Source organism: Gossypium hirsutum, chromosome A11, assembly GCF_007990345.1.
Source record: "Gossypium hirsutum isolate 1008001.06 chromosome A11, Gossypium_hirsutum_v2.1, whole genome shotgun sequence".
Lineage (NCBI taxonomy): Eukaryota > Viridiplantae > Streptophyta > Magnoliopsida > Malvales > Malvaceae > Gossypium > Gossypium hirsutum.
The window spans coordinates 30,275,525-30,303,018 of NC_053434.1; the positions used below are offsets into that span (position 1 = coordinate 30,275,525).

General features: G+C 32.6%; 2 long non-coding RNA genes across 2 annotated transcripts; both read left to right on the top strand.

The window, feature by feature from the left end:
- The first annotated feature begins 1,244 nt into the window (after positions 1–1,244).
- Positions 1,245–2,099, top strand: LOC107897774 (uncharacterized). Its single transcript, XR_001684276.2, has 2 exons — positions 1,245–1,444; positions 1,758–2,099. It is a non-coding gene; the product is annotated as an uncharacterized lncRNA (long non-coding RNA).
- An 18,726-nt stretch (positions 2,100–20,825) lies between these two features.
- On the top strand, positions 20,826–25,439 carry LOC107897763 (uncharacterized). Its single transcript, XR_005905067.1, has 6 exons — positions 20,826–21,221; positions 22,897–23,033; positions 23,550–23,658; positions 24,048–24,132; positions 24,982–25,079; positions 25,215–25,439. It is a non-coding gene; the product is annotated as an uncharacterized lncRNA (long non-coding RNA).
- The last annotated feature ends 2,055 nt before the right edge of the window (positions 25,440–27,494 follow it).

A 27,494-nucleotide genomic window follows, 5' to 3' on the forward strand; every position in this document is an offset into this window, starting at 1 on the left:
AATAAGATGGAAATTAGAAGTCAATATGGTATAAGACAATTTCAAAATAATAATAAATTAGTGAATGCATAATATATAATAGATGAATTGATGAGTTGATGAATTTGAAATAATTTGTATAAAAACTAGAGATATTTACAATCATTAAAATGAATATTGTAGAATGAAAACATCTGAATTAAATGACATGAAAAAATGTAAAAAAAAACATTTGTTTAAAATGACAATCTACACAATAAAGGAAATTTAAAAAATATATAAAATATGCATGGATAGTAAAAATGCATAATAAGATATAATCTTAGGAAATAAATTATACACAAAACAGATTTACAAAAACGTATATATATAAATAGATTTGGAAGCAATTGTTTGTGAAAATAACATGGAATTAATAATAAGATTAAATTAATTTTATCAAAAATTGTATATGTAATAGATTTTTTTAGAAAAAAAAATTATGTAAATAAATTTAAAAGAAAGTATATGTATAAAATTAATGGTGTATATAGATCAAACATAGCTCCCATATATATGTATATATACAATAATAATTTACATAAGAAATAAAACATGTAGGATTTTGGTGAATAGATTTAAATGAAATTATATGTATAAAATATCATAAAATTAATAATGTATATAGAATAAAATTAATTTTACCATGAACTACTTATATACAACAATACATAAGAAAATTTATATGAAATATTATACAAAATATTAAAAGAACATGATATACAAACTTTACAATAATGATTTAAAAAAACAAAATAAATTTATCGAAGTAGCTCAAATTATAAAAATAAATAAAAAAGAATTAAAAATGAAGGTTAAGTGGATCTTTTATAAAAAATAATTATGAATTATACAAAATAGAAAAAACTCAGTTAAAATAAAATTAAATTAAAAGGGATAATTAATAAATTAAACCATTGAAATCGTAAAAGACTAAAGCGCGATGCGCTTGGATGTGCAGGGATTAGAACTGAAAATATTCCAGATCTCATAGCACAGCATTTAGGTGCGGGCCAAATTGAAGTGTCACGCATATTCTAGGACAAATTTAAAACAAGTAAAATGCAAATAAGGATTAATTAAAAAGAATGCGCAAACGAGGAGGACTATACGCGAAAATCTCCCATTTGATGCACAAAAACGCAGATCCGGGTTGGGGAGCTGGTTGATGCGCGGATCCCCTTCCCTAAACGGCATCGTTTCGTTTTGTTGTCAAAATCAAAGAAAAAATGAACGTCAGTCTGCCATTTTTGCTGAAATCAATCCCTAACCCCTTTTATTTCTCTCCTAATTTCCCTCTCGGCCGACCAATGCTGCGCCACCATAACAGTGACCCACATGCCCGCAATTCGACTGCTTTCCAGCCTTAGATTCCCTCTAAGCTTTGATTTCGACCAAGCAAAAGGAATCCACGGCATTTTGTAAGGTCTTTCTTTTATTTCCAAATGCTTTAAAATTATAATGAAAAAGAATAAAGGGAAATAGAATCGAAAGAAAAGCATAGAACCCAGAAAAGATGAATCTAAAATCACCTTTTAAGAACTGACTTTGGATTGCTCTGTATTTTTTACAATATGCGTGTATTCCCCCTTTACACTGATTTTTCTCGGCTTTTTATAACCGATTTACAAAATAAATAAAAAATTTTGTAAAAAAACTCTAATTTTCGCTGTCATTTGCTGGCTTATTTCTGTCTATTGCTGCACTGTTATGGTTTTTATTTTGTTATTTTGTTGCAGGTAGGCATGGCATGGCGAAGCCGCTCGTGAGCTTGTCGACGTGGGGCGTGAAGCGTTAGGGCTGCTTATGGCGTTTGCGGCGCTGGCTGTTGGCTAGGGTTGGCCGAAAGTTTGGTTGGTGTTTTGGGCCTGAAGTCTTTTGGGTTTAGGTTTATTAGGTTGGGTTTATTGTTGGGTTAATAAATGTAAATGGACTGGACTTTTAAATTATTTTGGTTATATTTTTTTTTAGTTTTTTTGTTTTATTTTTTGGTTTTGGTTTTGGTGTAAGCCCGGGCAAATTTGGGCCTATACATCTATATATTACAAATGTTGAATGTGGATAGAAATATGTTTTGGAAAGACTACTTGCTTTTTCATCAGGTTTATATTATACACATACTTTTACTATTTGACATGACCAATTAGGCCATACCAGATCTATTATGATACGAAGAATAATCGAAAATTCAATTGGACACCCATTAAAGAACCAAAAAATTCTTGAATTCAAGGATTTATCTTGTGTAGCTTGTTCTCAAGAAAAATTGATTATTAGACCATCACTAGCTAAAGTTGGGATTGAATCTCTCGTATTTCTAGAACGTCTTCAGGGTGATATATGTGGGCCCATTCATCCACCATGTGGACCATTCAAATATTTTATGGTATTGATAGATACATCTAGTAGGTGGTCACATGTGTGTTTATTATTGACTCACAACCTGGCATTTGCGAGACTACTTGCCTAAATAATTTGGTTAAAAACAAAATTTCCAGATTATGCAATCAAAACTATTCATGTTGATAATGCTAGTGAGTTTACTTCCTAAGGTTTTAATGATTATTGTATGTCAATTGGGATAAAATTTGAACATCTTGTAGCTCATGTTCACACACAAAAACGGTTTAGCTGAATCATTTATCAAATGCCTTCAACTAATAGCTAGGCCATTTTTTATGAAAACAAAACTCCCTGTTATAGCTTGGGGATATGCTATTTTGCATGCATTAGCACTTGTGAGTTTTAGGCCAACAAGTTATAATGAATACTCCTAATTACAATTGGCTTTTGGTCAGGAGCCAAACATTTCTCATCTTAGAATTTTTGGATGTGCAGTATATGTTCTAATTTCTCCACCACAATGCACAAAGATGGGTCCTCAAAGGAGGTTGGGAATATATGTTGGTTATGAATCTCCTTCTATAATGCATCAGTGACCAGGTTTGCCTTTCCTGGGTGATAGTCAATTACTAACTCGTAATCTTTAATCAAATCTAGCCACTTCGTTGCTGTAGATTTAAGTCCATTTGAGTCATCAAATATTTTAAGCTTTTATGGTCAGTGAATACCCAGTATTTCTCACCATACAAGTAGTGTTTCCAAATCTTCAATGCGAACACTATTACTACTAACTCTAAGTCGTGAGTTAGATAATTTTTCTCATGCGGCTTCAGTTGTCTTAAGGCATATGCTATCACTTTGCCTTCGTGCATGAGCACGCATCCTAATCTATTTAAGGATGCATTGCTATACACTATGGATTCTTTTCCCGGTTCTGGTTGCACTAAAATTGGGGCTTTAGTCAATAACGCCTTAAGTTTCTCAAAACTCTGTTGGCATTTTTCCGTCCACTCGAACTTGACATCCTTCTGTAGCAACCCATCATCGGAGTAGCAATCATGGAGAATCTTTTAACGAATCTTCTATAGTAACCCACTAAGCCTAGAAAGCTTCTAATCTTCGATACATTCCTTGGTAGTTTCCACTCAACAATAGCCGAGATCTTACTCGAGTCAACTCTAATCCCATCACCCGACATGATGTGTCTCAAGAATCCAACCTCTCGGAGCCAAAACTAACTTTTACTAAACTTGGCATATAGCTGCTTATCTCGTAATGTCTTCAAAATGGTTCTTAAATGCTCTTTGTGCTCACTCTCATCACGAGAATAAATTAATATATCGTCAATAAAAACAACCATGAACTTATCCAAGTACGGCCGAAAAATACGATTTATCAAGTCCATAAACACGACAAGAGCATTTGTTAAGCCAAAGGGCATGACAAGGAACTCACAGTGCCCGTATCTCGTATAAAACTTGATTTTCGGCCTATCTTGCTCCTTAACTCTTAGCCAGTAATAGTCGGATCTCAAGTCTATCTTAGAAAACACCATGACTCCCTTTAATTGATCAAACAAATCGTCGATCCTCGACAAGGGATACTTGTTCTTCACCGTCACCTTGTTGAGCTGTCTGTAGTCTATACATAATCTTATCGACCCATCTTTCTTTTTCACAAAAAGTACCAGAGCACCCTACAAGGAATAGCTCGATCTCGCAAAATCCTTGTCCATTAATTCTTGTAACTATACTTTTAACTCCTTTAACTCCATCGGAACCATCCTATATGGAGTAATCGAGATAGGTGCTATACCAGGGGCTAACTCGATACCAAACTCAACTTCCTTAGTTGGAGGTAATTCAGGCAATTCTTCCGGAAACACATCCGGGTACTCACATACTACTGGCACTGACCGAATTTTTACTCTCGACTCTTGGGTATTCAACACAAATGCAATATAGGACTCATACCCTTTTCTCATGTATTTCTTAGCAGTCATAGAAGAAATCAGTACTGATAAACTGTTCGATTCACCTGATTCAACCTGAATAATATCTTCATTTTCACATCTCAATTCAATAAATTTACTACCACAGTTTACTAACACATTATGAATAGTCAGCCAATCTATGCCAAGAATTAGGTCAAATTCATCAAATGGTAGTAGCATGAGGTTAGTCAGAAAACTGTGGCTTCTAATCATTAAAGGACAGTTTCTACACACTTTGTCAACTATTACATGTTTGCCTAACGGGTTGGACACTTTTACCAAAAATTCAGTAGACTCCACTAGCATATTCGTACTAGGTACCAATTTCATACAAATGTAAGAGTGGGTAGACCCCGGGTCGATCAAAGCAACTACAGATATATCATAGATGGAAAAGGTACTCGTAATCACATCGGGAGACGCAGCATCTTTACAGGCGCAAATGGCGTATGTCCTTGCGGGTGCTCTTCCATCGAACCTCATAGTAGAATCTCTACACGTACCTCCGCTGCCAGCCCCACTCTCAGGGTTCTTCTGTGGTCTACCCCTCGAGAGAGCATTACTCACTCTCACATATTCCTTTTTGTCATTCTCTTCCATCTTAGGGCAGTTTCGAATAAAATAATCTAGTGAACCACACTTGAAGCAGCCTCTATCATTACTTCGACACTCACCGAAGTGTTGTCTACCACACTGCGAACACTCCGGTCTATTCGGTCGAGCACTACCAATGCTCGCAATAGAAGTGGTCTGAGCTGTGGATACCGCATACTGCTTATTCTTGTTTCTGCTCAAGAATCCTATCGACGCACTTGTTCGAGTAGGAAACTCCCTCTATTTCTTAGATGAGGTTTGAAATGATCTTCGTATTTGTCTTTTCTTGGAGTCACATGACTTAATATCATCTCTCCTCTTCTTTTTTGTTAATTCTACGGCCTTGCACGCTCTCTCAACAAGTACTATAAGTTCTTTTAACTCCCTAACGTTTTGCTGAGTTCCACGAACTTACGCTCATACTCTATTACTGTTATTTGGCCTTGCTTCAATTCTAGAAAATCTTTCCTCTTCTGGTCTAGAAACCTCTGACTCATATACTTCTTTCGGAATTCCTCCTGAAAAAACTCTCATGTAATCCTTTCCCTTGGTACAATCGACACAAGGGTGTTCCACCATTGGTAGGCCGAGTCTCGCAAGAGTGACACAACACACTTCATGCACTCTTCAAGGTTGCAAGACAATTCATCGAATACCCTAATGGTATTTTCCAACCAGAACTCTGCTCTCCCTGGGTCATCATCAATTTTAACCTGAAATTCCTCGGCCCTATACTCAGGAATTCTATCTACTGGGGGTTTTTCTCTCCTAACCACTTCTACTCCTTAGGGAGCTATATGAGTAGGCTGAGGAATAGGAAGAGGTGGGGGAGGTAGAGTGTTCGGATTTGTATGAACGAACTCCAAGTACCAAGCATCCATCAATATAGGTAGGCTTCTCTAGCCCCTCTGCCCTGACTCAAAGTCACGGGCCCACTTTTGACTAACACGGTCCCTTTAGCGGGAACCGACGCATTACTTTTCACATCATCCACCATAGCTCCGTCAGGATCCATTTACTATATGAAAACACAATTTAAATTTGTCAAGAGTCGTCACATTATCATAATATATTTATGGCATGTATAGCTAGACTCGTACTCATGCTAGGTTAGTTCGAGAATTGACTAAAGCATAGCTCTGATACCACTAAGTATAACACCCCTTACCCGAGTTCGACGCCGGAACAGGAGACGAGGTGTTATCGGGCTTAAACACATGCAAACATACATATCCTAGATATGAAATTTCACTCCAAATTAAAACTTTTCATAATACCTTAATGTCCCTACTATAGGCTTACGAGGCCCCAAACACACTTTGGAATTGGTTCGAGACTAATCTGTGCACTCAAGAAAACTTTGTAAAATTTCAAGCTGACAGGGGCACATGCCCGTGTGGAAGGGCGACACGCCCGTGTGTCTTCTTAACATGGCCATGTTGAAGGTCCGCGTGACTCACACGGCTTGAACATATCAGGACATGCCCGTGTCCCTAGCCTATGTGAATTTATTTTTCTATTCGAACCTACAGGGTTTTCACATGGCCTGACACACGCCCGTGTCTATGGCCCGTATCCTTCACACGACCATGACACGCTCATGTCTTAGCCCATGCACAAAAATCTTGACAAACTGTTTCTGACGTCATCAACCAATTAAGGGCACAGAGCCAAGGCACACGCCCGTGTGTTAGGCTGTGCCCTCCACATGGCTGAGACACACGACCTTGTCTCTGCTCGTGTGTTTACTACCATGCATACTGACTTGTAAAATTTAGGTGCAGGGGACACACGGCCGGACTACACACCCGTGGGGAAAAAATAAGGCTATTTACCAAGCTTTTTTGCCACCCCTTACTTACACCAACCTACACAATATCAACCAAAATCAATCCAAGCATAACATATATAACCAAATCAACCACAACCATGAGAAATTTGCATCAAATGCATTAAATAATAATCAATATTAGCCAACATTTATGGCTTATGCAAAATGAATATCACATCCATCATATGAGCCAACCCTTGTGGCTAAACTAACAAGACACTAAATAAAAGATTCAAGTCCCTATACATGCCAAAATCAAATGTTAAACTAGCTATACCAAAGCTTCAGGTGATAGTGTGATCGATGCCTCCGACGTCCCTTGATCTCTAATACTAGTTTGGTGGCACTATAAGAAAATAGAAAGGACAAGGAGTAAGCATAAAGCTTATTAAGTTGCATACAAATAAGTAACTACATCAACCATGCATATTATAAATCCACACAGCATTCTTGAGTGAACATGGGTAAATATCGCTACATGCTTATATATATCACAAGTATAAACTAAAGATTTAAATATCGTCCTAAAATCACTTTCATAACTAGAACTTACTCATGTCATTCTTACCATCAAGGCTACATAACTAGACTCATATCTCACGAGTTTTGAATAAGAACCTGTACTACTCACAACATGATTATATCATTCCATATAATTGTCATAAGCTTTTAAAATAACCAATGAAACCATTTGGAATACAAAAGGATATCTGACAAGCTTACACAAGAGGGTGAATTTCAGATGCCATGTTCCAAACATGGTCTTACACTGGCTCGCATGTCGAGGCCGATGCCATGTCCCAGACATGGTCTTATACTAGCTCTTGTCTCATTGCCGATGCCATGTTCCAAACATGGTCTTATACTAGCTCTTATGATGTGGCCAATGCCATGTCCCAGACATGGTCTTATACTGGCACACATATCACCCAAATGTCATGGCATGGATATCCAATCTATTCCTACGTTCAACTGGGAATTTTCCGCATTAATTTCATCATGCCTTATTCGTAGTCATATTCAACCATATTATGCTAAATAAATCATTCAACTCATAATAACGATAAACTTACCTTACTTACGTACAACTTACCTCGGTATGCAAAAAGTGGACGACTATTTGGATTTAGTCACTTGCTTGACTTTTTTGATTTCCTTGTCCCTATGGCCGGCCATGCCATTAACAAATGCCTATTTGCTCTTTAAAGACCCTTAATTTTGGTTCTCTAGCTATTTGACACCTTTAGTTAATGACATAAAACTTTTGTCCCTTATGCCATTTAGTCCTTTTTAGCAATTGAGCATGCAATCGCTAAAATTATTTCACCAAACTTTTCATGCACTTATATAAACATGCTATAACACATAAAATAATATTGAAAATAATTTCTCCGACCTCGGGTTAGTGGTTCCAAAACCACTGTTCTGACTAGGCCTAAAATTGGGTTGTTACAATCTCAAATGAGATATTTATTTACATGTGGAGGTACTGCCATATCATGGCGTTCAACAAAGTAGACATTAGCTGCTAACTCTTCAAGTCAAGCTGAAATAATTGCAATGCATAAGGCAAACCGATAGTGTGTTTGGCTAAGGTTATTAACCCAACATATCTAGAAGATATGTAATTTGCCTTTACAGGAAAAGATGGCGACTATCTTATACAAAGATAATGCATCTTGTATAGCTCAATTCAAGGGTGGTTACATCAAAGGTAACAAAGCGAAACATATTTCACCAAAATTATTCTTCACTCATGATCTTGAGAATAAATGTGACATAGAAGTTCAAAAAATTCATTCCAGTGATAATTTAGCAGACCTCTTTACCAAGGCATTGCCAACTTCAACATTTGAAAGACTACAGGACAAGATTCGAATGCGTCGACTCAAAGGTATAATGTGATGTTGCCATTTGGGGGAGTCTAAAACACATACTCTTTTCCTTTAACCAAGGTTTTGTCCCACTAGATTTTTTTGGTAAAAGTTTTAATGAGACAACTTGTAATAGGAGATTTTGTACTCTTTAAAAGACACATTTTTTTTTAAAAGACATCCAAGGAGGAATATTGTAAATATATTAAATGGATGTCTATAACCCCTTTAAACGTTTAGTAAAGTAATGAGGTAAAACTCTTCATTTCATTTATAACCATGAGATGATTAAATGGAGTAATTAAGAAAACTTAATTCACATTTATTGATTGAATCTAATACTTTTATTAATTGAATATAAAAGAGTTTATAAATAGCACCTTGTAAGTGAAAATTAAATAATAAAAATTCTCTCTTATTTTTCATCCACATTTTACTTATTATTATTATTTTATTAATTTTTCTATAACATTTTCTATTAACTTTAAATATTCATATATTCGTATTAATTTTTTTTTTATAATTTGAAAGGCACTTTATTTGTTGGTTTTTATTTTTTATTTTTTAAGTGTAGCTTTAGCAATGTCAATATTATAACTGGGAAGCGATGAGAACTGAATATCATAAACGAATAAAATTGCTGTATACATTTCTTGAATGTTGACGATTGCAGGCAAAGGTTGAAAGCTGAAAAGTGATCTAAGAGTGAACTTTTAGCCTTTGATCATCTTGCTTCTGCCAACAACCCCACCGATCACTTCTTTTTATGGACCATCGATAAGTATATATAAACAAAATATCTGGTACGTCAGGTTTAAATTAACTTTTTAATATTAAATTAATTAATTTAACTATATATATAATAGTAAAAAGAATATAACAAAGTTAATATATTTACTATTAAAGAAATGATATGATTTCTTTAAGTAATAGTTCAATTTCAATTAAAGGATTTTATTTGTAGAACATAAAAGTCTTAAAAGTATTAATTTGGTTAAATACTAAATGTTAATACTGTTAAATATATTAAAATTTAGATTTTAATATTTAAGGTTTTAAGTTTATGTTCATAATTTTGGATTTGAGTTTTCGATTCGTGAGATTTAAATTTTAAATGGTTAGATTGAGAGTACGAGTATAAGAGTTTTTATTAGAGTTTTTGAGTTTTAGGAATTAGGTTTTAAGGAATGCATGGTTCAAGAGTTCAAGTTTAAGATTTTGAATTTTAAAGTTTAAAGTTAGAAATTTAAGTTTTAAGTGTAATGAAATTATAAAAAAAAAATTATTTATAATAAGCTAAATGCGTATGTCATTGAAGGTTACAGCTTTGAAGGAGTGTTAGCATTGCGATACCTTTCTTAAAATTTGACATTTATTTTTTTTTAACAACAAAAAAACTAAATTAAATTATTTAATAATAAAAATCTATTTAAACGAAATCTTAATAATAAAGGAAGCTACCAGAAACTTTCCGCTTATATATGACTCATTTTTGAGACTAGGATTCCTATAATGTATGGAAGAATCTCATCCTGTAAAATCTACAACATATTTTATGTACACACTTAAGAAATTTCTTCCTACTCCTTTTTATTTTTCTTTCCCGAAGTAGTGAGGTAGATCATATGCTTGGATAAGGACGCCAGCTAGACTGTATATATGGTTGTTGCACAAGTGAAAAGGAAAGGTATGTATTATACTCCCTCTAATATATACTCAAATTCAACCATTAAGTATGGGACCAGAAGCAAGTGGACGTAAGTCCTATCTCAAACTTTTTGAGTCCTGTAAGGGACCTTTGGTCATCAATGGCCCATGAGTTTTAAGTCTATCCATTTAGCTGAAGCTCATTTAAAGTATTATATTCTTTCAAATGAAGACCTTCCAATCCTTTCCCGTCAGATAAGGTAGCAGTCTAAGTACGCGGGTTATGTTTCCAAGCTCTCTTTTGTTTTCATTAGGGTTTGATTGCTTATCATTGTTGATGACATGCTTAATCAGACAGGTTACGAATACTCGTATGATTGAAAAGATTAATCCACCGAAAGATGGGAATTAAGTGGTCATTTTCATGACCGAATAACCAACTTGGATGCTTTTTCCCCCCTTGAAGAAGAAAAAGGAAAGAAAAAGAAGAAAAACAATAATAATAATAAAAGAATGCGGGATAGAGCATCTGGTCAATTTTATAAAATTCCATTCCTCCAACATTCTGCTTTATTGGAGGTGTTGTATTCCTCATTATTGTCCAACAAATCCAAAGTGATAGCGAATTTGGATTGAGCTTTCTAATGAAGACAAATGCAGCTTTAAATACACCTTTCAAATGCTATTAATGTATTTGTATTCAGCCGTCACCCTACCATCAGAAACTAGTCATCTGTGGCTAAACTTGGTATATAGAAGGCAACCCTTCAGTCCTAAATGAGCCTTACATTTGTGGCTTCGGATAAAAAGCTTCATTCTCGGGATGGTTAGTAAGGTTTTATGATGATTAGCAGTATACAACGAGATCATTGGCCTCGACGTCAACTAGTGTATTTTTTTTCTCTTTCACAGCCATAGTTGAGTTTATTTTTTTAGAAAAGCCTCTAATGATAGGTGTACAATAAACTTGCATGAAAATATCTCAAAGAAAGGCCCTTTTCTTTCATTTTCATTCAATCATTCTTTGGAAGTAGATGAGATCCTTGATTCATTTAAAGAACTTCATCGTGCAAAAGTTGGGTGTCCCAACCTTTGGATAGATACTACTTTTACAAGGGAAAAATAACATAAGGAAAACAACGTAAATGGAATAATTGACCAAGACATATAGGCTAGTGATTTGTTGTATTCTTCAATCTAGCACCTGATGAGGCGGAAGCTGATTGAAGGAGGCATAGGAAATTTTCCCAGGTTATGGAGGTTGATATTGTTAAGCATTGTATATCTCTAAGTAATTTTTTTACAAAAAATATGCTTTAAATAATGTATATTTTACTAGTTGCTGAGCATAAAAACATTTAACAGAGTTTCGTATATATAGCGATAAAAACTTTCCATCAAAATTAACTTTACACATTAATGTATTTATCGGTTCCTTTCTATTGAATTGAAGCACTAAAAATAGACATAAATTACAAAACAATTTATGATGCTTCTTTCAATTCAAATGAGATATTAATATATAATTTGTTGAAGCAACTTATGTAGCATCAATGGGTATTGATAGTTATGTAAACATGTCTTATTAAAGACAAAAAACAACTTTGCCGTTGTTCTTAAACTCTCTTAATGCACTCAAAATTCCTTAATTAAAGACATAAATTAAGTGAATATATATATTTACTTTAAAGACTTGGCTAAACGCATAATCAATAAGGAAATTTTAAGATTACACACACACAAAAAAAAAACTAATCATTTTAAGGGACGAAATTTATGTTCTCTTACTAAATAGTATATAATTGCAATAATCCTTAAAATCCTTTTAAATTTATTTTGGAGAAAAGAAATAGAGCACATGAATAATGAGGATAAGTACTCTAAAAATGAATATTATCTTCCATGTATCGATATACATTCTACCTCTTCAACCATTAATTGCCCATTATAAATATTTATGAATAAATCATATATTTATTTTGAATCCAATAATGATTGCTATTCTCAGCATAAATGTGTATAAAAAAATGAGAAAACAAAGCCCAAATAAATAAAAATTTCATTTCTAATGATATTATTCTATAAGATGAAATCGTAGGATGGGACCAAGTTCCATTCGTGCTACAAGATCATTAAAGCTTGTTGGTGGTATGCCTTTTGTTAAAGGATTAAAATTCCTTAATTTAGTTCTAATGTGTTCAAAGACTGTTTAATTCTCTTTAACATTATCTTATGGTTAAATTCTAGTGTCAATATGTTTATTTCCACTACCACTTTTATTATTTTTAGCCAAGAAAATTGCAACTAAATTATCACCATACGTTTTTATTGGCCTAGAAATAGAATTGACAATTCTAAACACTAATATGAAACTCCTCAACCATGCACCATTTGAGGTTATCTCAAAACCAAGGAATGAACTTAGCCTTCATGGTAGAAGTAGCAGTCAAGGTCTGTTTTACACTCTCCCAAAATACAACTCCCCAATTAACATAAAAATGTATCAAGATGTTGATTTTCATGGGTTAACACACCCAACAAAATTAGTCAAGTAACCAACTTAACACACCCAACAAAATTAGTCAAGTAACCAACTATCTCTATATTGTAAACTTGCTTATACACAAGTATTTGTCCTTCGTCCCTTTAAAGTACATCATCACTTTTTTTATAGCTCTTCAATGGTCTAAACCTATATTACTCTATTATCTTCTCAACATTCTAATAGCAAATGCAATGTCAAGTCTAGGACAAACTTGAGCATACATTAAGCTACCAATAGCAAAAACGTATGGAATATTTTACATTTGTTCCCTTTCAAGCTCAATTTTTAAACATTAGTTTAGGTTGAACTTGTCTCCTTTTACAATAGGTGCTATAGGTGAACAACCATTCAAATGAGATCTATCTAAAACCTTATTGATATAGGTTTCTTGAGATAGACTAAAACATTTTGAGATTTGCCCTTATGGATCTTAATGCTAATTACATAAGGCGCCTCAGCTATATCTGTTATATCAAAATTCTTAGAGAAAAATTGTTTCACTTCATATAACAAACCCTTATCTTTGATAGTAAGAAAAATGTCATCCACATACAAAATAAGAAAACAAAATTTACTCCCACTAACCTATTAGCATATGCATCGGTCCATGATTTTTTTTATTTTATAAAATCAAATAAAGAAATGATACCATGGAATTTTAAATACCATTTGGTGAAAGGTTTGTCTCAATCCATATATGGATTTCTTAAGCTTGCATACCAATTAATCACCATTACTTGAGAAGAATCTTTCTAGTTGTTTCATATAAACCTCATCCTCATGATCTTCATTAAGAAACATAATTTTCACATCCATTTGATGTAGTTCCAAGTCAAAATGGGTACTTAACACCATAATGACACAAATAGAATCTTTCATAGATATAGGAGAAAAGGTCCTCATGTAATTTATTCCTTCTTTTTGAGTGTATCCTTTACCAATAAGTCTTACTTTATATTTATCAATATTGCCTAAAGAATCTCTTTTAGTTTTAATGACCCATTTACATCCAATAGCATTTTCACCTTGAGTCAATTCAACAAGATCCCATATGTCCTTATATATAATGGAACTCATCTTTTTCTTTTATGACATTGCACAACAACTTAGATTCTCTACAACTTATGGCTTATGAAAATGTTCCAAGATAATTTTTTGCTTTATTGCCATGGTCAATTTCTTATAGATACACAAAACAATCACTAGGTATTGTTGATTTCTTAGTCTTAGTTGATTTTTGAAATGGCCTATTCTACAATTTGTTGTTCAATAGTTTCCAGTAATTGTTCAACAACTTGATTTACTAGACTACCATTAATAGTTTTTGGTAATGGTTGGTTTTCCAACAATTATTTATATTTGAGAAGTATTGTGAATGACATTCAATCTTTCACTTGAATTGGAAATTTGAACATCATAGTGCGTAACACCCTTAAACTGTATTTGTCACCGGATTAAGGTCATGAGGTATTACGATAACTTTTCTAACATTCAAAACTACTTAGAAAACAAATATTCAATTAAATTTACAAATTATCAAATCACAATCCATTCGCATTAAACATACATTTACGGGCCTTAAAAATAGATTGGAAATATTTTGGGGTCAATTCGTAACAAAAAGAAAAGTTAGGAAAGAGTTGAAGATTTTGAAAATAGGGAACCCACGGCCATGTAACCAAGCTGTATGCCACAACCCAGACCGTGTGGACATTCGAAGTCCAGAAATACGACCGTGTCCTAGCTCGTGTGTCCACCCGTGTGTATATTCGAATTAAGGTCACACGACCGTGTCGCAGGCCGTGTGCTTGACCGTGTTTGAAACTGTTTTGATACACACGACCGTGTTGCAGGTCGTAGCCAGACCATGTGTACCTTGCACCTAAAATCATTAAGATAGACGACCGTGTAGGTAGGCACTGTGCGCCATATGACCATGTGATAGCCTGTGTCTCAAGTTGTGTGTACCCAAATTTGCTTCCTAAACAAGGCATAAATCACACCTATCCTAGGTAACAAACCAAGCATAAACATCTATATAAACATCACCAAAAACACTTCCCAAACAAGCAAAACAAGTCAATTTCCTACAATTTATGTACCTAACCAATATGGCATTGAAAGGCATCTCAAACAAAGTTTAACATTTCATAACAAAGTTAAGAACTTATGACATAATCCACTTAGTCATACTCAACCAAAGTTCAACCAAATAGCCAAATATAACCAATCTCACCAAGTTTCCATATACAAAACATTTACCAATTCATATCAATATTTATACAGATTCAAAAGAGTCAAATTCATAACCATTTACAAGCTTTTGTTTCAAGACAAAACATAACTCAAAAGTTTATATGACATTCTATGCAAGTAACCATATATCAAAAGGCCATTACTCAAATATCATTATCGTATGTACATGCCAAGACATACAAAAAGAATTACATCACCAACATTGAGTTCGGGATTGATGTTGGATGTTAAGACGGCAGTCAAAATAAGTACCTAACCCGCACACAAAGGAATGATCAACTATAGTTTAATTTAAATACCTACATAAGAGTTTAATACTCTATCAATTCTCATATCTAATATATTTATATTGGTTGTTACCACATAGTGCACAATAAGTCCTCTTGACATTTCATATGCAAATTCAAGCCATCTTTCATTTACTTACTGCCATCAAGGGATCAGACAAACATTTTCAATATTAACCAACCTGTTCTTAGCACCCAGTGCTCGACGGATTAACTGTAATAGAGCTTTGCACCCAGCGCTAGTCGGATAACCGACAATAGTTGTGCCTTGCACTAGTCAAATAATCGACATAATTTTACCTAACACTAGTCGGGTAATTGAAAATATCAATTTCACCCTTGCAAGTCCATAATACCACATTACATAATTCAATATCACATTCATCTCAACATGGGTATGCTAGTTCATGCTATTAGGTTTCCAAAAACATTAAATTCAAGTAAAAAGAACTAAAATCTACAAACCAATTGAAGCTTGCAACAATTTCAGCCCTAATGCCGAAAGTTCTATCTTCTCCCTTAAATATTCGGCTTGCATGAAGAATAATGAAAAATGATTTCATTTCATTTCATTTCCCCACTAACTATGTTTTGTCATTAATAATGTTTTTATATTATAAACTATTTATTAATAATAAATTTATAACATTTAAAACATTTTAAGCCCCCACCACCGTCCACTACATAAATACATATGTATAATTGCATTATAAATCCCTTAGCTTTGATTTACATTATAATATTAGTTAACATAATAATAACTAAACTTTATAATATATATTCAAATGCATATATAATAAAGTCATAGCGGACCACTAATAAGATCACATATCTTATGGTCTATTTATTATGTAAGTCCTATATATTTAATTCTATTTATAAATCCTACTTTATTCGACTACGCAATTTAGCCCATGTAATCTAATTAAAAACTCTTTCGTCAAAATTATATAAGCAAAATTTAATTCACTTTTAATATAACTCTGTAAATATTTAATAAAAATATTTACGAGTTCGGTTTATGAAAATGAGGTCTCGATACCTCAATTTCCAAAATCATCGACTTTAGAACCAATACACTTGTACCTTGTCTAACTTCCCAAATAATTAAAATTATTAGATCTGTGACAGCCCTAATGTGACCCTAGTCGAAAAGTGGTTTCGGGACCACAAAACCGAGTCATAAAAATAATTAACCGTCATATTTGATGCTTATTATATATATATATATATATATGCATGTGTGAAAATTTCATGTTTGAATTTTGTTAATTGTAAGTGAATTTTATTAAATAGGACTTGTGTGAGAAAATTTAGAAATGTGCTAGGCAAATGCTAAAGTGGCCTATTGATGCATGTTAGAAAATGCTTGTCCTTGCATGTCAAATTACCCAAAACTTTAGGTAGTGGCCGGTCATGCAATGGGTTAAACATATTATAAACATTTTGTGTTAATGTGTTATGTTAAAAATAATAAAATAAAAGGTTGGTATTAAAGTAATGAAAAGGGAGGGGTGATGAAAACAAAGTTGTTTCATCCATGCTCCTCCATTGCCGTGAATTGAAGGAAGTAAGAAGAGGAGGTTCGGTCACTTGGAGCTTAAGGGAGGTTAGTCATTTGTGTTAGATTTTCTTTAAACTTTAAGCTTGTTTCTAGTTAATTAGCTAGTTTCTTACATAACCCATGTCAAAATTATGAAAATCTTGGTGATGGTTTGAGCATTCGGTTTTAGTTATTAAAGGATGAGATTGGGTTATGGTTTTTATGTTTTATGAAGAATTGTTGAAGAGAAGGGTTTTAGTTAGTCAAATGATAAATTCCAATGTTCATGAGTACAATGGCCAAACATAGATTTGTCTAATGAATTGAACAAATGCCGTGTAAGTGATTGAAATGAATGAGTTGGAGGTTGGATCATATTAAGATTCGGCTTTGCACATAAATATTAAGAGTTTGATATTTTTATGATTTTTGGAAGGTAAATAAGGTTATGCTCAAGTTAAATACAAGATTATGGCTGATTTGTGTTTAGTGAGTTTCGGCCAAGGACTTTATGTGCATTCGGTTCAAGTAGAGTAAACGTGACGGGTAGAAAATGGTTGTTAATTGAGATAGTTTAAGGTATTTGTAAGTAGTTTTATAAATGTGATATGAGTATTTTGTTTTGTAAATGAGTAGTAAGTATGTTAAGAATGGTTCTAAAATGTATATGGATGCCGTATGATTGTGTTTGATTGGGAAGTAAATTGTTTGATGTAGCTCAAGAGCTTAGAGGATCAAAGTTGGATAAGGGAAAGGAAAAAGTGGTCGAATAGCCGTTGAAATCGTTCGACAACATCCGAGGTAAGTTTTCGAGTAATGAAACTTAGTTTATGATTTGATTAAGTCATGACATATAAGCATAACAAATAAACGGTGATATAATGATTCTACTTGAATTGTATATTGAGGTGATTAGTTTATACCTATGACGGGTAGCCGAATGTGTATAGAGATCATGTTATAAAGCAAATCAAAATCATGCTCTTTGTATGTGGCTATTGAGCCGAAAATGGTAATGGTTGATAAGCGTCTTGTGTTTGAATTCTAGTTATGATAATGAAATATGGATGTGTCATGATTATTGGTATATGTGCTTGATTATTCGGATGATATCCGGGCTAAGTCCCGAAGACATTTGTGCAAGTTACTATATCCGGGCTAAGTCCCGAAGGCATTTGTGCGAGTAGTTGCTATACCCGGGCTAAGTCCCGAAGGCATTTGTGCTAGTGATTACATCCGGGCTAAGTCCCGAAGGCATTCATGCTAGTGACTATATCCGGGCTAAGACCCGAAGGCATTTGTGCGAGTTGCTATATCCGGCTAAATCCCGAAGATACTTGGGTTGGGAAGTGAGCGATCTTGCTGTAATAATTTCAATTAATACGCTCATAAAATACAAACGATGAGGTATGTTTCGTATATGCATCGGAATGGTTGATTCTTTTCAAATAGTACTCGCTCAATTGATTAACGAGCTTCCGGCCTCTAGTTGGGTTTGATACCCTGTGTATGAATATATTGGTTGAAGCGTGAAGAAATTATGATTTTGAGAATGTGCATATATGAAATTATTCATTTAGTCATATGAACGCTATACTTTAGTCGTAAATAATTTCGTTACTCAAAACTTACTAAGCATTAAATGCTTATTCCATTTCTTTAATTCTCTGTTTTATAGATTTTTGTTCGTCAGCTATCGGACTCGGGATTGTCGAAGTCGAAGTCGTCCACACTATCTAAGCCCTTTTGGTACTCTTTTAGTTAAACGTTGATAATGACATGTATAGGACTAACCTTTGTTGTTAATCAAGTACCTTTGGTAATGTGTATATATTCGGATAGCCATGCGAAAATGGCTTAAATATTTTGAGCATAGTATTAAAATCATTTTGTATATATATGGTTATTGAGAGGTGTGGAAATGCTTGGCAATGATTAGCCATTGGAATGGTTAATCACGATCATATTTGGTGCTATGTATGTCAAATGGCTAGTTGAATCATGGAAACTATGAAATAGGTGAAATTTACCTTAAAATAGATGCTGACAGCAGCAGTGATATGAGTTTGAAAATTCACTAAAAATAGTAGAAATGTAATTAAATAATGAATAAATTATTTAATCGAACCTTGATGAGTCTATTTTCATATGAAAGAAGCGAAACGACCATATGAGCCGTATTTTATGAGATGTTTAAGTTTTCGTGAAACAGGGCTAGAACGGTTACTGGATCCCCTGTTCTGACTTTGGAAATTTACCATAAATTAACCAGAAATAATTAGAAGTCATGCTTTATATGTACAGATTCCTTTTTGAGTCTAGGTTCATTAGAAACAAACGGAATATGTATTGAAGCCCTGTACAGGGAGATATCTAAGTCGTAATACATGAAGGTCAGAGTAGTTGAACCCTGAAACAGGGAAGACTTTAACTAATAAACTGTACTAATTGGCCCAATCAAAAATTCTAGAAAAAAATCTGTAGATGGATATATGAGTCTAGTTTCAGGGAAAATTTACGGAATCAGTTTTTGAGTTTTGGAACTCGAGATATGATTTTTAAGGTGACAGTGACGCAGTTAGCCAGCTTGGCTGGAAATTTTAAAATGAATTGTGTAAATAAATGAATTAAGTTCGTTAACACCTCGTGTTTGACTCCGGCAATGGTCTCGGGTGCAGGGCGTTACAAGATCAACCTCAATATAATACTGTAATACCTTCGTAACTATGAATAAATAATATTCACTAATTCTATATTGGAAAAAAAACATTCCGAAACTACCTTTTCCAACTCCACTGACTTTTGGGTCGTTACATAATGGTTCATCTTAGATTCTAAGACGAATTTCTCCTATTTATCAAGTCACTCTTAAAAATTTTGCATTTTTTAATTTCACAATTCTAGCACTATGGGATGGATAGTTAAATTTGTACCCTTTTGACCTTTCAACATATCCAATGAAATACCCATTTATAGTCATTAGATCTAGTTTCTTTTCTTGTGGATTAAAAACTCTTACTTTAGAAGGGTATCCTCAAATGTGCATCTGTCACAAACTTAATTTTCAATCTTTCTAAATTTTAAATGGCATTTTAAAAACCACTTTGGTTAAAACTCGATTTAATATGCATTATTGTTTTAAGAGCTTTTGTCCAAAACAATAATGAAGTTTTGAATTGTTGAGTTGTTGAGTTTTAATATGGACTCAGCTCTTGCCCACTCCTTGTGTATCCACTACAAGAAAACAGACTTTTAGCGACATTTTTAGCGGCGTTTGAATGAAAAATGCCGCTAAAGATCGAGTATTAGCGGTGTTTTTAAAATATGTATGGTTAAATCAAAATTAAAGTTTCAACTATACATTTAAACCACAATTAGAATTTCAAGTCTACAATTACACATTAAACCGAAATTCATATATAATTCTGAAATATATCGCTGTCAAAATTTAGGCGTATACATATAATTAAATGCCATTTATATAAAAATCTAAACAACTAATGCGAACTATACTTAAAAGAATAATACTTGTATTGCTGTGTCATTTTGTATTTTTTTAATTCATCGATTCTATTTTATTTCTGTTAAAGTTTTCTTTTGTATTTTATATGTTAATTTAAAAATTATAAAAATCTCCAAAATAAAATTTAAAATTTAAAAATAAAAAATAAAAACTTAAAAACTTAATATTTAATATTTTAGTCCATATTTCAGTTAAAAAGTTTAATATTTAAAATTAAAAAAAAACCAAAAAATGATAATCTCAGCACAAAAATTTTGAAAAAAAATAGAAAAAAATATTTTAAAAATGAAAAAAAATCAAAATTGAGTAATACAAAAAGTTGAACTATAGTGTCGTTTTTACTAAAAACGCCACAAAAAACCATTATTTTTATACCAAAAAATAAAAAACGGGAAATCAAAATCCCGCTCACAACCTATTTTTTTTGGTTACCCGCTCGTTACTCCCTCTTCTTCTCATCTTCTTCTCATATCCTTTTACTCTCAAAATTTGCCCCCAAATTTCCCATTTCCAGCAACATCAAGTCAATACACCTGCATCACACTTCTTTTTCCTTTTCATTTCACTGCACTGAATTCACCCACCATAGCTACTTCTTTTCATTTTTGCATTGAATTCACTTTCCCACTCTTCGATTTAGAGCTTTCAATCAAAATTACTTAAATAAAAAGCCAAATTTCGTATCCCTAATTTAAAGAAAAATTTTAATTATTTGCTTAAAAAAAGTATAGCCTCCGCCATCGAATCTTGTTTGTGATTCATTGAAGGTATATTATTTCTATATACTCAAATTCATTGATTACAAGCTCTAGGGTTTTTTGTTTTTAAAAAATTGTTCACTGTTTTTTTTTAAATTTTGTTTGATTGAAATTTCAGTTTATTTTATGATATTCATCTTGGTTTAGTTTTTAGGGTTTTTCTGCGATTTTTTTTTCTTGCAAGGCTGGTATGTCTTTTTCTTACTCTTCCTTCGCTTTTGTGCTTAAGGATCTTCTTTTTTCTCCTTTCTTTTTGCTTATTATGTTTAACTTAAATTGGAAAGTTCTAGCCTTTAGGGTTTAGTATTGAAAAAAATTAATTCTGTGATCAAGCTCAAAAGAAACTAGAAAGTAAAAGGGAAAACTTTATAAGAGAATGGACTAAGAAAAAAGTTTATTGTGATGAAGGGTCTGCTTGTTTATGATACAAGGAATTTGATAGCATTAAAAAAAACATTTAGTCTAAGTTGATCTCATTGTAGATTATCAACTTTGTCATGTTACCCTACTCCCCCCCCCTTTTTTTTTAGATATTTAAATTGTTTCATTTTGATTATACTTTAGCACTCTCATGGAAGGTCAAGGATTTAGTATAACTGTATGTTGCATGAGTATATTTCTTTCATTTATATTGATATATATATGCATCCTAAATAGCACTTACATTTTAGATTAGATAAGCATTATGGATGTACAAATTTATGTGTGATTTATATTTCTCATGTTCTGCCTGTTTTATCATAAATTATTGATGTACTTGTTTAATATGGATCAGTTTTATGAAGTTGAGACTAGATTGTCTGTGAAGAGGTGTAGAGCAAAAAACTTATATTGATGAGTTAAAAAATGATAATCATGGAGGACATGGTTACCATCATGATTTGGACAGTTGTTTAAGTTTGCTTTAGAAATGCTAGCCAGGCATTCTTTTAAATGAAAAAAGCTCTCTCTTTGATACTGTTGTTGCATAGGAGTCTTTTATTAATCTAATTCCATTGTTGAATTTTCATGTAAAGTTCTTGAATGTTTCTGTTCGAGCCTATGCTAGAAGACTGCTAGCACATTTGATTGATGAATCCTGCTACAACATGTGCTTAGCTGTCAACTTGTATTTCAGTGTTTAAGGGCGTTCCTCATTTCATGTTTCAGAAGCTTGACATTCCTCGAGTTAAAGAGCCCTTTTCCACTTAATTATTAAATTAATTTTATATCTTTTAGAAGGAAACAGGTCATGCGTATGAGTTTCTAGAATGTTGGCATGTGGAAATTCATTTGTAGTTATGGATAACACTATAGTTTCCTGGTGACAGACTTGGACCATTAGCTCATTACGTACTTGGTGTATGTTTAATCCTTTTAGCTTGCTATCAAGTGATGTTAGGCTTGGATTAATAGCTAAACCTGAAGAACTGGTGTCTGTTGGCCACTTTTTGGCATTTTTAACTGATAGTCCTTAATGAAGGAATTCATACGGTCCTACTCTTCAAGGGTTCATTGGAAACCTTTTAATAAAATCTATTATACATATGAAGGATTATACTATAGAATGTCAAACATATATCACATATGCCAAACACAAGTACTTTATATACATGACAAAGAAAGTTTATGCATTTTTCAGTTTGAGTTTCATTTTTTTATCTAATGAATTTGAATGTGGCAATTAAATTTGTGTGTTTTATAGGCTCGTGTTTTGAAGGAGAATGGGAACTTGTTGGAATTGGTTGATACAAGGATTGGCTCAGATTGCAACATAGATGAAGTGATGGATATGATCAACATTGCACTATTGTGAACTATGATTCTATCAGATAAAACAAGGTAAATTATTTAATATATATAATTTTTCATGATGAGGTGATGTGTGCACCCTCATGAATCAAGGTGAGATAGTTAGTGAAGCCAGCTCTGTATTTTTACGATCATTTATTTTCTTTTCCATATTTGTTTAATTTGTTCTAATTTGATAATGTAAGGTTTCAAAAACTTTTCTAGCACTTACACTCTGATTTGTGTGTGTGCACATATCTATGGTAAATGATACATGATGTGGCTGTTTTTCTACTTGCACTCCATAAAAGATTTATGGCATAGGCTGTTGAAGGTGATGAATACCATTTTAGTTCCATGGCCAGTGATATTTCTTTATAACTATTGGGGATTACTTTACGACTTAATTTTAAACTACTGCTTCTAGTTGTACTTTTACATGTGCATTATGCATAAAAAAGCATGAATTTTGAAGTAGTATTCAGTGGATTTGGGATATAGTACAAAATTTTGGGTTTTTTTTTTTCTTTCAAAATGTTCTTATTTTTTATTGGGGGTGATGTATAGGTACTGAAGCAGCACCAAGAAAGAACATATATGTTATTTTACAGGGAAACTGGACCTGGGAACATGCAAAACTTAAAGCTAGAATGCAAACTTTACAAAGAAACCTGAGGTACCCTCCAATGTCTTCAAATTTCAGACACATTCAAGGCATGCATCTTTCTCTTTTAATAAATAATTAATTATATTTCTAGGCATTACGAAGGAGAAGATATCTAGAATTTGAGTCTTAGAGAGCTTCAAAATTTGGAGCAACAACTTAATTCTGTCTTTAAACACATAAGATCCAAAAAGGTTTAAATCACTCCAACAATAAATATACTAAAACATTATTTTCCTTAGTGTAAAAGATTTTCATGATTTATATTTTAAATCACTCCTTGATCACCATGTTTGCCAAAGGTAAAGTCATTGATTATATACATAAATTCCTCAAAAGATAAAAGAATACCAAAAATCTCAATATTCAGCTTGCTTTTTTCTTTTTCATGTCATGAACAGACAAGAAATGTGATGAAGATGATTATATTCTCACCTACCAGGACAAAGAAGGAGAATGGCTGATTGCAGGCGATATTCCATGGCAGTAAGAATATTTTTCCTTCCTTTTCTTGGTTAATGAATCCTAAAATTATATATTAGTAGTAAATGTTGCAAATTGAAGTATTTAGTTGCTGGAAATTGAGATGTTTTATCATTGCAATTGAGGTGTATAAATGTTGTTTTGTTAATTGAAATGTTAAAGTGCTACAAATTGAAGTGTTTTAATGCTGTAAATTAAAGTGTTAAAGTACTGCAAATTGAAGTGTTTGAATGCTGTAAATTGAAGTGTTTAAATATTGTTAATTGAAATGTTAAAGTGCTGCAAATTGAAGTGTTTTAATGCTGTAAATTGAAGTGTTAAAGTGCTGCAAATTGAAGTGTTTGAATGCTATAAATTGAAGTGTTTAAATGTTGTTAATTGAAATGTTAAAGTGCTGCAAATTGAATAGTTTTAGTCCTGTAAATTGAAGAGTTAAAGTGCTGCAAATTGAAGTGTTTGAATGCTATAAATTGAAGTGTTTAAATACTGTAAATTGAAGTGTTAAAGTGCTGCAATTTGAAGTGTTTGAATGCTGTAAATTGAAGTGTTTAAATGCTGTAAATTGAAGTGCTTAAATGTTGCAAATTGAAGTGTTTTAAGTACTGCAAATTGAAGTGTTTAGTTGCTGGACATTGAGATGTTTTATCACTGTAATTGAGGTGTATAAATGCTGTTAATTGAGATGTTAAAGTGGTGCAAATTGAAGTGTTAAAGTGGTGCAAATTGAAGTGTTTGAATGCTGCAAATTGAAGTGTTTAAATGTTGTAAATTGAAGTGCTTAAATGTTGCAAATTGAAGTGTTTAAGTACTTATTTTGGGTTTTTTAACTTGTGTGATTATTTGTGTTTCTAGCTGTTGGTTTCAATTAGATGAGGCTAACATCTCCATCACCGGTGTATAGAGGTATCTTCGCTACGTTCCTCGCAGGTTCAAGACAGGTTTCAGGGAAGGTAGGAAAATGCTAATGTCCTTAGGCTCATTACTTTCTGATTTTAGTTCCATTGTGTATTTCTGTTCTTGTAAGAAATTTTGGGTTTTTTTTTTCTTTCAAAATGTTCTTATTTTTTATTGGGGGTGATGTATAGGTACTGAAGCAGCATCAAGAAAGAAGGCTGCAGCAGCTTCTGCTTAAAAGGCAAATTGTAATGGTATGAGGTTTTGTTTTGGATGAAGCCATGTTTATGAGGAAACATTTAGTGATGAAGAGTGAAATTATGTTCCATTGGATGCTTTAGGTGTTATTTAGTTTCTATTTGAATGTAGCTATCTTATATTTTGAACATTTATTGGAGCTAATGTTTAACCCTTAATTTCTTCATTTTCTTTTTTTTTAACTTGATCAATGTTCTTGTTTCGTTAATTTAAATTCATTAATTTTTATATTTAGTTTTGAAGTTTGAATTTTAATAGAAAATTTAATTTAATTAATATTTTTTATTTATCCTTAAAAGTATATAGTTTAAAGTTCAAAATTTAAAAATTAAACATAATATAATATTTATCTTAGAAATAAATATTATTTAATTAAAATAAAATTTTTTAAAGGTAATATTTTTTAGCGGCGTTTGTGAGAAAAGCGTTGCTAAAGGTTATGACTTTTAGCAGCGATTTTCCTACAAATGCTGCTAAAAGCATTGATTTTTAGCGGCGCCTTTCTCACAAACTCTGCTAAAAGCCAGGACTTTTAGCGATGCTTCCCCAACAAATGCCGCTAAAAGCCATGACTTTTAGCGGCACTTTTCCCACCATGAATTTTAGCGGCGTTTTTTTGAATAAACGCCGCAAATTTTTGCGACGTTTCCTATAGCGGTGGTTTTTGCGGCGCTTGTGAAAAACGCCGTAAATAGTTTTAGTGACGCTTAAAAACACCGCTAAAGGCTAAAAAAAGCACCGCTAAAAGTCTGTTTTCTTGTAGTGATCTACCATTTGTTTTCCAACTTTATTTCATCTTATGATTTTAATTTGTTTCTCACCTTTCTCTCAAAATCTATTTTAAATATTTTGAAAAAAAAATCAAATTCTCCATCTATGTTATAAAAAAAAAAAGTAGAGAAACATATTTCATTAGGAATCATCTATAAATGTGATGAAATATTTATGGCCATATAAACTTATATCAGGACATTAGAACCAGTATGTATGGTTTCTAATAATTTAGTACTCCTCCTAGAACCTTAGTTTTATTTGTTTGATTTTCTTTAATGTATTCAATGTTAGGATCTAGTGCCTTAAGTGTAGCCAATTCGTTGTTTGTACTTGTAATTTTTCGAACAGATTGGCTTAGTAAAGTTCTATTATTCACATCAATATCATTTGAATTTTTCATCAATGGTTTTTGCCCACAAAGAAAAATGTAAGCAAGTATTGACTCACTAATTATCTAATGTTTAACTAATACTAAGTTGCATTATGTGATCGAATCATAATGCGAGAAAATAACTTATAGTAGCAGGTAATGTAAAAGGTCCATAGTCCAATGAATCAAAATTGAGCTAGTAGATTAAAAGACTACGAAGTTTTCTATCAAGTCAGATTGTGGAAATACTTTGTCTTTGTTATTGAAGTGATTGACTCCCAGAATAGAGACATAGGTGTGAATTTTTGGATTGAAAATATATCAGATAGGATCCAAGTTGAATTAACCTGATATCCATTTATAGATAAATTCACTTAGGACGTTTATAGTGTGACTTACCTCAATCCTTAGTAAGTGATTGATTATGTAGTAAAATCTTGAGTTCAAATGACTAAAGAATCAAAAACTAGTACGTTGGGTATTTGATTGTTGCATGACATAGTTTCATTTACATTAGTGGAATTTATAGCCTGATTTCATTTACAGTAGTGGAATTTATAGCCCGATAAAGGGTTAATAATATTCTTTTATTAACATTACAAGATAGATGAAAAAATATTGTGGCCATGAGTTATTTTTCTAGGAGAAATGGTTTATTTACTATTTTTTAGTAATTTACTTTCACATGAAGGAAGATGTAACAGTTACCATGAGATAAAATAGAATCATATTGGGTGAACGAATTTAACCCAAAGAGATAAAGGATATCCTATGAGGGTAACACACTTATGAAAAGGTCTTTAGACATGCATCTATATATCAAGAGAGAGTTCAATCAATGTACTTTACTAAAATGACTACATGATTATATAATGTTGAAATAGATGAAGAGTTAGAACTTAAATACAAATTATTTGAACCCTAATTATATATGTCCAATCGGTCCCTGCGCTAGCTTGACATAACCTAAAACAGATTGCATGTAGAACCAATAGTATGGAATGAATGAAAACGACGATTAAGAGAAATAAATCACATTTATCACTATCTACAGTGAATACGTTTTCTT